The sequence below is a fragment of the Delphinus delphis genome, chromosome 18 (genome assembly GCF_949987515.2).
Source record: "Delphinus delphis chromosome 18, mDelDel1.2, whole genome shotgun sequence".
Taxonomy (NCBI): Eukaryota; Metazoa; Chordata; class Mammalia; order Artiodactyla; family Delphinidae; genus Delphinus; species Delphinus delphis.
In genome coordinates, this window is record NC_082700.1 from 53332507 (window position 1) to 53345729 (window position 13223).

Below are 13223 nucleotides of genomic sequence, written 5' to 3' on the forward strand. Positions count from 1 at the left end.
CACAACTTCCCTAAGTTCTGTGTTTTTATAAAATGACCTAAAATTACCTTTATGACAAAAAAAAATATAATTAGATTAAACTAAGTCCCTCATGCTTTAGTTTGAGTGAATACGTTGCATGCCAGATACAGAGACAAATAAAGCAGGTAGGATAGAAAAGTCTGGGCTGTGGAAAGAGTGTTGTTATTTTAGACCTGAAGAAAATGAGGGCAAGGGCCATGCAGAAATCTGAGAAAAGAGCACGTCTGGTAGATGGAACAGCAAATGCAAAAGCTCCAAGAATGAAGGACAGCGAGAAAAGCAGTGTGTCAGGAGCAGTATGGGCAGGAGAAAGTTCTAGATCAGTTCAGAGAGCCAAGAGGAAGGAGCAGATTTTGTGGGGTCTTGGGACCATTGGGTGGATTTTGTCTTTCACTCTGAGATGTGAAGACGTGGACGATTTGGGGCTGAGGTGTGGTATGATCGTGTCAGCTTTACAAGGTGAGAGTAAGGGACCGAAAGGGAGCTACTGCCTCGCCAGAGGTGACTTTCTCTACACCTTCACACTTTTGTATGGATCTTATTTCCTAACAATTTAAAAAAACAATTAGAACAAAGTTGTTGATGGACTACCAAAAGCTGGCTTTCTCGACCTTTTAGAATAGTTATGGAATCAACTCTTGTGTATCTTACAGACATCCTGGATCTGTAAAACAGCAATCACACTACTTACTAAGTTAATGATTCCCTGACATCTTAAATATTTTACCCCTTATTGCTGTTTGCTTGGTCTACTGAAATCATTATTAGTAATATATACATATAACTATGGGTGTACACTTGAAAGTAAATATACATTACTTTTTAAGTTAGTAAATATTCATTTTGTACCATGAATATATGATGATCTCATAGTAGACAGTGAGGTAATTAGAGAAATTATCAAGTACTGCAAACATCCAATTATAAGCACTTTGAGAGTAACAATCATATCTACCTAATCTTTATGTTTCTCTATCGACAGAAAAGCTCTTTGTATGCACCAAGTCTGGACCTATAACATGGAAGATTATGATCCACTAACCCTCCAGATGACAGAAGCAAAGGAAGTTAATTTGCTTGGGGTGAAAATAGTTAAGCAGATGTCATAATAACAGGTATGCAGGGGTAATGAAGAGTTTGAAAACTATCATTTTCTGTTTCTAGAAACTTTGGAGGCATTGACTTATTCCAAGAGAATTTTCGTGTCCTTATATTGAATTATCACTTTCTACCTAAAACAGCCATGATTGTTTTCTGTCACTTATCCTAGTTAAGACAACTTTCTATTCTTCTGATCACCCATTTCAACGTTATTAGGTCTAAAATCTGATTTAATGACAGATACAGCACACAGGATTAAACCAAACTTTACCAAAAGTCAAACAGGTTTGATTTGTTACTCCTTTTATTTAAGAGGCAATTTCAAATGTATGAATGGGCGATTAATTACAAAACACTGCTGATGATTTACAAAGCCATCTTGGTTATTGCCCAATACTTTGTCCTTATCTTTATAGAGATTGTTTTTTTTTTAAAATAAATAATCTGATCTTACCATGCATTTCTATGTAATAGTCATCTTATTTAAATGTTAATAAAATCTGTTTGCATGTAGATTAAAAAAAATCAAAACATGAAAATATCAAAATGTCAATTTATAATACAGTGTTACAAGTGGATTAAAGTATAAAATGGAGTCATAATACACCAAGGCTTTTTTACTAGTTTATGAAATCTTCAGTTTAGTGAAGCTTAAATCAAGACCTAAAAATATTTGGAATTGTAACTAAGTTACAAACAAATAAATGGTCTACTCCCAGAGATCAGGAGTCTAATTGGAATTACTGACTCTCCATGGAGAGTCATTCTGCACACATTTATCCTGTAGTTACAGGGTTGCAAACAGTTTCTGTGTAAGTTTTTGTCTAGACTTATAAAAACTTTCAATAAAGCCATGGAGACATTCAATTGCTTCCTGTCTCACGGAAAAAGCTGTAGAACCCAAGTCATGCTGCCTGTTATAGGGTGATTTCTGAGTTTGTGGCCTTTCTTTTAGTGCTTCATGTGAATCAAAGAAAGAAAACCAGGAACTATTACTATTAATAATACAGTGGAAGAATTGTCTAGAAAACTTGCATTGAACAAGATTTTTACCAACTATGAAAGTAAGCAAAGTAATTATTTTATCATAATATCCTTATGGAGCACAGAGAGAATTTGGTATTTATTTATTCATTTTGTGGTAGTACCTTCATAACTATACGAAGTAAAATTTCCATTGCAGTAATATTGAAAACATTCCAGTGAGTCTGTCAGTCAACTCAAAATATCTATCTTCTATAATATTATTATAACTTTTTCTGTGATATATATATATATATATATATATATATATATATATATATATATATACACACATATATATATTTTGCTGTACGTAGGGCTCTCACTGCTGCGGCCTCTCCTGTCGTGGCGCACAGGCTCCGGACACGCAGGCCCAGTGGCCATGGCTCATGGGCCCAGCCGCTCTGAGGCATGTGGGATCTTCCCGGACCGGGGCACGACCCCGTGTCCCCTGCATCGGCAGGCTGACTGTCAACCACTGTGCCACCAGGGAAGCCCCTGTGATATATTTTAAGTTAGTATATTTTCAAGTTAAGATAACATTTATACCATTGAAAAACTTACAGACAGAAGAAAATTATTTCTATATCTTGGAAGAGTTTTCACTTTATCTGTTGGACTTAAAATGTTTTTACTTTGCCAGAATTGTTACAATAGTTATAAAATATTCGAGTCTTAATAGTTACTAGGATGAGTTAATATGCCAATTTAAAATGCCCAGATGGATGGAAATCAATGTTTAGAAAAGTTGGCTTTGCTGCTTCTTTGATCTCCAATCAAAACAATGTTGGGAGTGAGGATATAACAGAGGTTACAGAAGAACTCCTTAAACAGGCCTATGTGTAAGGAATGAAAACATAATCTGTTTCGAAAGGAGAAAAACTGTGAAAGTTTAAGAAGAATTTTCAGGTTAAGAACAGGGGCACGTACAGAATCAGAAAATAAAATTTTTAAATTAGGAAAGAAAAATAGTACAGTACGCTATGTAAAACTAAAAACACTTAGCTCATAAAACAAACCTGTGCAGGGCTGACTAAACTAAGTAGAGCTAGGAATGCTGAAAGCACAGTTCAGATATATTAACTAATACAAAGTAGAAAAATGACTATCAGATGTATGATATAGATTATCTAAAAATGTGACTCAAAACAGAACTGCCATCCTTCAAAGGTTGGTCTAAACACCATCTCCATCCAGAAGCCTCTCCTGAGCTCATGTGGATTTAATCTTTTTCTTCCTAGTGGTTTATCCTAACTTTGATATGACAATTACTACTTTTTATCACGGCCCACCTCCTACACTGGACTGTCTCATATTTTTAAGTACTCTCCACAGCACCCAGCACTGTGCCTCTTATCCTGGAAGCATCTAAGTACTTATAGAACTGAAAAAAAAAATACACTGAAACTTATTTGGTACGTACTCTTACTATAAATTAGATGGTAAAAATTCTTGCTAGAATGTTCCTTTTCATTTAGAAGCACAAACTTTAAAGGTATTTTGCAAAGATTTTTTTCAGGTTCTTTTTTTTTATAGTGAGCAATAAAATGTTTCATCAATAAATTCTACTTTATCATTATGGCCTTAATATTTTAGCCAAATACATAATGAATGGTATCAATATAAAATACTTTCATACACTGACCACTGATAAATATAAGTCAAAATATGCCTGGATAAAATTATAAAAACAAAACACACTTATTATTGATGTCTGGATATACCTTGTGGACAAGGAGGTCTCATTAGGTGACATTTGTCAGCTTAATGAAGTTATAAAGGTCCAGGGTATGGCTGTCAGCTCTGAAGGCTCCGACACAGGTGAAAGACACATTTTTTTACCATACTATACCATGAACTAAGGACTCAAGAGTGATGTATAATATAGAATTCTAATAAATTAATTTTCAGTAATAAGTTGCAGCCATGCCAACTTGCTTGGATGGCCCTTCCCAATCTCAATTTCTCTGACTGTCCCTTTAATAGAAAACATGTTGGTTATCTTTTTAGAATCCCAATATTCCATTGGCTAACATTAAATGCACAAAGTCACAGCATATGCCCATGAGTGGTCATCCTGCCTTCCTATTACCTGAGATTTATTGGCTTCTCATAAAATCTTCCATAACAATGAAGATTTTGAGATAAACAGAGTGTAGGAAAAGTCAAACTCATAGAAACAGACAGTAGAGAAACGGTTGCCGGGGGGTGGGGGAAATAGGGAGTGATGGGTAAAATGATATAAACTTTCAGTTATAAGATGAATAAATTCTGGGGATCCAATGTATAACATGGTGACTATAGTTGATAACACTGTATTGCATAACTGAAATTTGCTAAGACATAGAACTTGAACCCCAAAGATAAATATATGAGGTGATGAAAATGTTAATTAACTTCATTGTGGGGATTCTTTCACAATGTATATGTATGTATATCAGATCATTATATTGTACACTTTAAATATCTTGCACCTGTAGCAATTTCCATCCTGGAATTATTAGAAAAGGAGAACAAAGAAAGAAGAGGTGTGAAGTGTGGGGAGGGAAGATTATGAAATAAAAAGAAAGAAATCCAAGACTGGATATATCCCCTTCCTCATTGTCTTCCTCTGTCCATCTATTTTCAGTACAATATCACAATGTATTTACATAATTATTTGGATTGTGTATTTCTAGCATAGATGCAGAATTTATATTGTATAAACTTTCCCTGGTGAAAGTTGATGCATGGCCTATTTTCTTGGAGCAAAAGAACTATTGCAGATTTCCAGGGGCAGCTTGGCCACTCAGAAATGAATGAAACGTCTTACTTTCTTAGGCAAAAATCCATCCCAGCCTTCAGCATATGTGAGTACAAACCCCACCACATTTATAGAAATATCCGTGGTTTAGTGAACGTGATGGAGGAGGTACAGATTGGAATGGTGGTTGCCAGGGGCTTGGGGGAGGGGTAAGGGGAGGGAGCAGTCAAAGGGTACAAAGTTTCAGTTATACAAGATGAGGTCTACTGTACAGCATGGTGACTATAGTAAACAACACTGTATACTTGAAAATTTGCTAAGAGGCTAAATCTTACATTAAGTGTTCTATCACCCCCCAAAGTAATAATAATAAATAAAGACGGCAGGAGGAAATTTTTGGAGGTAATGGATATGTTTATGACATAGACTGTGGTGATGGTTTCACAGGCGTATGTTAATCTCCAAACCAATCAAACTGTATACATTAAATATGTACAACTTTTTGTATGTCAGTTACACTGCCATAAAGTGAGTAAATGATTTAAAAATATAGGAATGATTCCAAACTCAAATCTCTAAGTTTGGAAATAAGTCTTGTTCAGGACAAGCAGAGACCCACCAGGTATTCCTGAGACTCTGCAGGATGCAGGAATGTGTACACAGAACTCACATGTGAGAGCCATTACTTTGAGGACACAGGTGAGGTCATGCTTCTCCAGATGGGAAAGGCGTCCCCTATGTGTAGATGTTCTCTGCAGCCCTGCAGTCCCTCAACCGTGTCCCATGCCCTTGCCACTCCCTGCTCCATTATCCATTGTTGCTCAGGCTTCTGGTCTCAGACCCTCAACAGCTTCAGTTCACAATCTTGGACATTCCCAAGAGAAGATCTGGGCGTGGTGGAGAGGGTTATGGGTAGGGGAGAGGTTTGAGAAGACAAAATTTGAGAATCAGATTTGGCAATGTTCAGGACATAATTGTTTTAGATTTCATTAATTTATTTATTTACATGTTTTTATCTCAACACCACTCGTCCTTCCTATAACAATCTCCAGATGACATCCTCTGACAGAGTTGGTGGCCTCTGCAAACACAGCCAAATCGGTAAAATCTGAAGTCACATTATTTATTAATGGCCTAATCTTCAAAAAGGCAGTGCAATTCACTAAAGAGGATTTTTGGTGGGGGTTGCTATAAATGGGATGCTAAATCAGATACTGTGACAGGAGACATTTAATCATTCACAGTGACCATTTTGATTTTTTTAATGCACTCCTTGAATTGAAAAGTAGAAAAAAATGAACTTAATGTAATACATGCTTCAAACTGCTCATATCAGAGTTGGGAACTGTGTTAACATTTAACAACAAGTTCACAAATTGATTGACCTACTTATGCTATTTCATATGCAGCGTATGTAAAGATCATATAAAATACAATCTTAGGGGCTTCCCTGGTGGTGCAGTGGTTGGGGGTCCGCCTGCTGATGCAGGGGACGCGGGTTCGTGCCCCGGTCCGGGAGGATCCCACGTGCCGCGGAGTGGCTGGGCCCGTGAGCCACGGCCGCTGAGCCTGCGTGTCCAGAGCCTGTGCTCCGCAATGGGAGAGGCCACAACAGTGAGAGGCCCGCGTACCGCAAAAAAAAAAAAGAAAAAAAAAAATCTTAGATATATGTATGTGTCTGAGGGGGAAATATATATATTTTTAAAGGGTTAAAGCTGTTCTGAAATCTGCCAAAGTAGAATAGGCTGTTGTCTAAGTTGAGACAACACTAAGTATCAATACTTAATAGACTCAACTTGTGTAAACAAATATTGGAGCATATTATATATGTGGTTAAGGTTTATGACTTGAAACTAAAGTATAATTTTCTTTTTTTTAAATTTAATTTTATTTTTTTATACAGCAGGTCCTTATTAGTCATCAATTTGATACACATCAGTGTATACATGTCAATCCCAATTGCCCAGTTCATCACACTACTAAAGTATAATTTTCAATTTTCATCCATGATTTTGAAATGAGGTAGGGTAAATTAGACGAGCTAAATATTCTACTGCATCTAAAGGTTAGAAACATGTAGTCTATATTGAAGACATTATATTTTATACAAAATTATGTTAAAATAAAATCTTAATATTCTGTTACTACCTAATTTCACGTTTATATTTTATCCTTCTACTAACAGTCTTCAATTCCCCATTCATTAAAATTTTGGAGAAAAATAAAGAAAGAATGTATTTGTTCGGATGCATTGCATGTATTACCTGAATAAATTCTCACAGGGACCCTGATAGAAAAGTAATTATCCCTCATTTTTCCATGTGAGAAAACTGAGGCACAAGAAGAAGAAGAAACAGACTTATTCATATTACTAACAAGTTTAAGATTTGGAAGTAGAAAGCAGCTCGTCATGACTCTGACAATGGTGATTATTTTTTTGTTTTTTTTTTGTTTTTTTTAGACTTGCCACACTTGGCTTGTGGAATCATAGTTCCCAGACCAAGGGATTGAACTCTTGGACCCACGGCAGTGAAAGCACCAAGTCCTAACCAGTGGACCACCAGGGAATTCCCAATAGTGATTGTTTTTCTATTGGTACAAATTAATTTTGAAAACCTCCAGTCAAAATTTATTCCCTTGATCTAAAAAAATCTGATGACTCTCAATTCCACATTCCTAGAAAGTTGCAATTCCTTAGCATGGCGTTCAATATTCTCCTTAATCCAGTTTGCTCCATGTTTTTCTACTTAAGTCTCCCAACTTTTCTTCATTTGTTTTATTATCAATTCAGCATGGATCACTTGACATTTGCTTAAAAGGCCCAGTTGTTTTCTTTCTCTTGTTTAATGTCATGCTATTCATTCTTACTTTTCTCTACTTTTATATTTGTTGAAGTCCTATATATCATCCAAATCTTAGGATAAATATCACCTCTTCCATGAAGCCTCTTTCCATCTTTCTTAGCCAAGTCCTCATAAACCATCACTTACACCTCTGGTTTGGAACGCGGGCAATCTGACCCTATGCTATAGTTATTTGTGCATCTGTCTTAGCTCCTTTATCAGACTCTTAAAGGGAAGAAACCCTTCTACATATTTTCCACAGCGCCTGGAATAGTTCTTGGTACATTCTAGAGATCAATAAACATCCCTAGAATGAGTGAATTAAAGTGACAGGCAACTGAAGAGTTAGATTTTATGCTTTATTAAAAAGTGAGGTCCTTTTGTTGTAGATTTTCATAGAACTTTTCAAAACTGATAAAATGAAACTTGCTCATGATAGAATCTCCAAATGTTATCCCCAGGATAGGTTCTGGAATAGTAATATAGAAAACCTTCTTGTAAACCCATGAAAAGCATTCCAAAATGTCAAAGCTCCTTGGTTTAAAAACAATGATAATGACATTAATATGGAAAACACATGCGGTAATTAAGGATCTATATGTATGTGTGCATGCACTGTGTTAGTTTTTTTTTTACTGGATTGACATACCTACTTACCAAAGAATAGAACGTATTTGTGACACAGAATGTTAAGATAATTTGTTGGTAACACATGCATTGCTACAAGTTATAACAGTAAGAAAAAACATTATAAATTAAAGTACCCATGGGTCATTCAACTCAGCTGGCAATACACCTGAATAAAAAGGGAGAGCTAGACTTAATCTCCAAGCCTGTCACTTATTTCTTTCACACAAAATGTATGGGACACAGGTGGCCAGAAGTCAAAGATCATACTCTGCCTGAACGCTTCATAAGGCACGGTACAAATGTATGGGACCTGCTGGGTGAAATCAGAAAGTCACTAGAATGGGGTATGATTTTAGTGACCCAGGTCAAAGGCCATACAGCTTTTGGTGTTTTACAAATGTTTGACAGATTAAATACCCACCTCCTAGGGATAACAAATAGGCCATGGAGCTAAAACTATTCATAAGCATTAAAGCTTCATTCAGAATTCTCCTTATGAAGGATGCAGGTCACAAGGATTAGTAATATGGTTACAAAAATTTTTTCCCGTTGTTGAAAAACTGTACTCTGGACAATACCCCTGAGTGTAATTGCAGGTCACCCAATATGAAGACTAGAAAAACAAAAAAGAAAAGAGTAAAAAAAAGCAGCAGTTATACCCAGACATGTCCTTCTCTGAAATGCAGCATTACCTTTTTAGGATTCTTTCATATTTTGCCAAGTATTTTTTTTCTTGGATAGAGTGTCATATTATCACTAATCTGCGTAAATTATTTTGCTGATATTCAGCACTTTTTTACAGTTCACTATCTCTAGAAAGTTGACCTGATACAAGGATATGTTTGACAAATAATCCATGGGTGTTATAAGGACAATAATGTATGGTATTGTGTGGAGAAGTGCTTTATACATTTTGTTAAATGCTCTGAAATTAAGGCAGTATTATGATTTAACACAGTATCTCTTTATTCTTACTTGAACTCTTGTGATAGTATGCTCACAAAATTAGATTGTGTTGTTATATGCCTCTCGCTCTTTTGGTGTTCTTTTACAATTTGAAAAGAATAATTTAGTTTTCTTGGTGGCTTTATGTAAACCAATGGTTTAAGTTACTGTAAGTCAGAATCACCCGGAGGGATTGTTACAACACAGATTACTGGGTCCCAGCCCAGAATTAATTTTTTTTTTTAATTTAAAAATTTTGTCAGGGCTTCCCTGGTGGCGCAGTGGTTGAGAATCTGCCTGCTAATGCAGGGGACACGGGTTCGAGCCCTGGTCTGGGAGGATCCCACATGCCGCGGAGAAACTAGGCCCATGAGCCACAACTACTGAGCCTGCGCATCCGGAGCCTGTGCTCTGCAACAAGAGAGGCCGCGATAGTGAGAGGCCCGCGCACCGCGATGAAGAGTAGCCCCCACTTGCCACAACTAGAGAAAGCCCTCACACAGAAGCGAAGACCCAACACCGCAAAAATAAATAAATAAATAATAATGATAAAAAATTTTTTTTTCAGCTTTAAGGTATAATTGACAAAACCTGTATATATGTAAGGTGTAGAACATGACCGTTTCACATCGATTTACACTGTGAAATGGTCACCACAATCAAGCTAATTAGTATTCATTACCTCACTTAGTTACCTTCATTTTTTCTCCTTTTCATTCCTCCATCCCCCTCCCTTCTGGCAACCACCTGTTTGTTCTCTGTATCTATGAGTCTGCTTCTATTTGTTTGTTCATTTGTTTTGTTTTCTTTTAGATCCCACAGAACTTTTTATTCAGTAGTGGGGTCCAAGAACTGGCATTTCTAACAGATGCCCCCAAAATGCAGGTGCTGCTGGTCCAGAGATCACACTTAGTATCCACTGATCTAAACAACATGCCATTACAACAACAGTGTTTTCTTTAACAGTGACCCTTAGACCATCTGAAAAGTATTTTAAAAGAATTTTTATTAATTTTCCTGAATCCTGCGAAATTTGCTATCAAGATCGTTGTTACTGTTCTTTGATATCCGAGGTAATGCTGATTATGTTTGTGCTGGTAAGACTATGACTGAAAACTCAAGTCATTCATTTTCTAAATTAAACAATGGTTGTCTGTTTGTACTCTTACGGATTAATTACTGTTTCCAGGATCTTCTACATGTGACTTCTTTTTCATCAGAAGTGGTAAGAGCCACCTCTGCCTCTAATACCTTCATTTTATATTGGCTATTGTCAGCTTTTTTTTCCCCCAGAAGGCAATGCCTTTGTCACATAGATTTTATATCTATTTACAGTAATCCCAGTTTACTCTAGTTTTAACACATAGTATGAAAAGTCTTAGAGAAACAGTGCCAAAATCTTTCATATTCACTTTAGCAGAGGTGAGATGTTTTGAGTCTACTGTCAATATCAGACTTTCAATTCCAGAACTTATTCATGTTGTTCTAGACAAAGAGATTTGCAGAAAGAAGATGGGGACCTAGGGATACAGGATTTGAACAAACCACTCAGCCCTTAGCATCACATCAAAACGCTGCAGTGGGTATTGCTGTTGGTTTGCTAGTGTAGAATTTTATCCTTTAATCTCCCTCTAATTATGTAGTTTTCTTTGAGGCTATTTCTCTATTGATTTATTTAGATCAAGAGATAGAGGAAAGTAAGTAATAGTCTTGGTTCCCATTATTTTCTAACTGATAGTAATTAGTTCTAATTCTAATTCTCAGGATACTTTATTGTCGATGCTAAGTTTTAGTTATTAGCTATGATTTCAATAATTATTCATGCATTGGATCCTAATGTGAAACTTCTTTAAGATTTCTATTTATGCACACATGCAAATACCACACACAGGGTTTTCAGTCTTAAAAAAAGAAATAGGAAAGGATTAGTAGCAGGCAAGTAAAGGGATATGGTCAATGTAAAAACACATGCTAATAATACATTGTGCTTCACTCTGCTATTTAACAACCTCCTGGAAACATAGATGTGACATCTGTTTTTAGATTTTCAAACTGATTTTTATTTTTAGCCTAATTATATACATACATATATATGCATGTATTATATGTATAAACATATAGTGTACACATATATATTGTGTGTGTGTGTGTGTGTGTGTGTGTGTGTGTGTGTGTGTGTGTGTGTGTATCCCCAAGGGGATAACAGAGACAATACAGAGAAAGCATTATGTAGGGCAAAGGTGTAAGTATGAGAAGTTATAAGAGCAAAACAAACAATGACAAAAACATTTAGGTTTGTTCTTTTGCTTATTTTCTCCTGAAAATCCGCCTAATTCTACAGAAGGATACGCTCACAGGTTACAGCTCAGTTTCACTTTCCTCCTCTCATTCAGGATCCCATCCAGTCTACCAAAATTGTAGGAAAAGTCCTGCTGTAATTTATAACAGACTGTAAAAGAATCAACTGACATTTCTTTAAGATGAAAAATAATTTTTCCAAAAATCTTTTGACTTCATCTTCACCACTACCAGGACTGTGAATTTATTTATTAATTTCCTCCTGCAAATGATTTCTATTTTAAACTTATCCAGTGTATTGGGAAAGTTCTCTTTCTAAGTGAAGCAATTCAAAACATAAGTGAGCAGGGAGAGGAAAATGGTAGTTATGCACAAAGAGATGTGTGCGTGTGTGTGTGTGTGTCTGAGTGAGCGGGTAGTGAATCCCTTTGAGAGGAAATCAGGAAAGGATTGCTTGTGAGAGAACCTCAGGCTCATGGTAAGCCCCACCCTAAAAACATACGATCATTTTTTATAAATAATACGTATTGATGTTTACATATTGATGCTTAACTCTAATATGCCCCATGGTTCATATTATGGTTTATTTCCTTAATGCTTCTTGAGTCTTTTCCTCCATTAGACTATAAAACCTGATTTCTTTTCTTTGGAAAAATCATCAAATCCAGTATTATACATATAGGATCTAGGTAACAAATTTTGACCAACTGAATTATTGTCCCATTTCAATCTAACAATCGTATTCTCTAAAGGGGTTATAAATAGAGTTTGATATCAGATATCTAGATGCCATCAGCACCCAAAATAGGTATAAGGAATAATGTTAATAAATGGAATATTTGGCTGTATTCATGCCATGGAATTTCTCTCTTGCTTCACCCACCTCTGGCTTCCAGACATCTAAGCAGATGGAGTACTTTTTCTAAGTTTGAAAGTTAATATTAAAACTGATATAAAAATACAGTAATGGTTTTCAGGTTAAATATTTCTCAGACAAAGTAGGAAATCATTTTTATCCAACACATGACTCGATATAGTATTTTCTAACAAGGAATTTTCCTGTGAACGAGTAAAAGAGATTTGGAATTTGTTGCCCTTCGTAAATCAGCTCTCCAAACATGGAATTCTATTTTTCAAAATTAAGCCAAGAAAATAAAATCTACCAAAAAGAAGGCATATTGATTATTGCTGTTCCTATGTAATATTCTGAAATATTGCTCACTGAGGTTTGAATACCTAACTCTGTAGTTACCTTTTCTCTTTTTTCTGTTTAATGGGTTGCAGTGAAAGAACACATGCTTTAAACAGTTGAGAAAAACTAAGGATTACAGTGACGCCAAGCAAGGGCCAAGATGTGGTCAAAACTTTGTGCTAACCTGCCCTGAAGTTGCCTATTTCCAGGTGAATTGTATCCTAAATGCATTTAAGAAAGCCAGTTCTCTCCTGTTGCTTGTCAGAAAAGCAAGATCTAGTTTATTTCAGGAAGATATGAGTTTATAATACTTACGTTTTTTACCTATAACATAAAGCCAACGATATTGTCTACTTACAAAATATGAAAATAACCTGGAGTTAGATAGATATACCGAAAAAGGAAAGGAATTTGCACTTGAGCTGTA

The 13223-nt window shown here is 35.8% G+C and overlaps 1 pseudogene; it reads left to right on the top strand.

The window, feature by feature from the left end:
• Positions 1–218: 218 nt before the first annotated feature.
• Positions 219–13223, top strand: part of LOC132413621 (adenosine 5'-monophosphoramidase HINT1 pseudogene) — a 29156-nt pseudogene continuing 16151 nt past the window's right edge.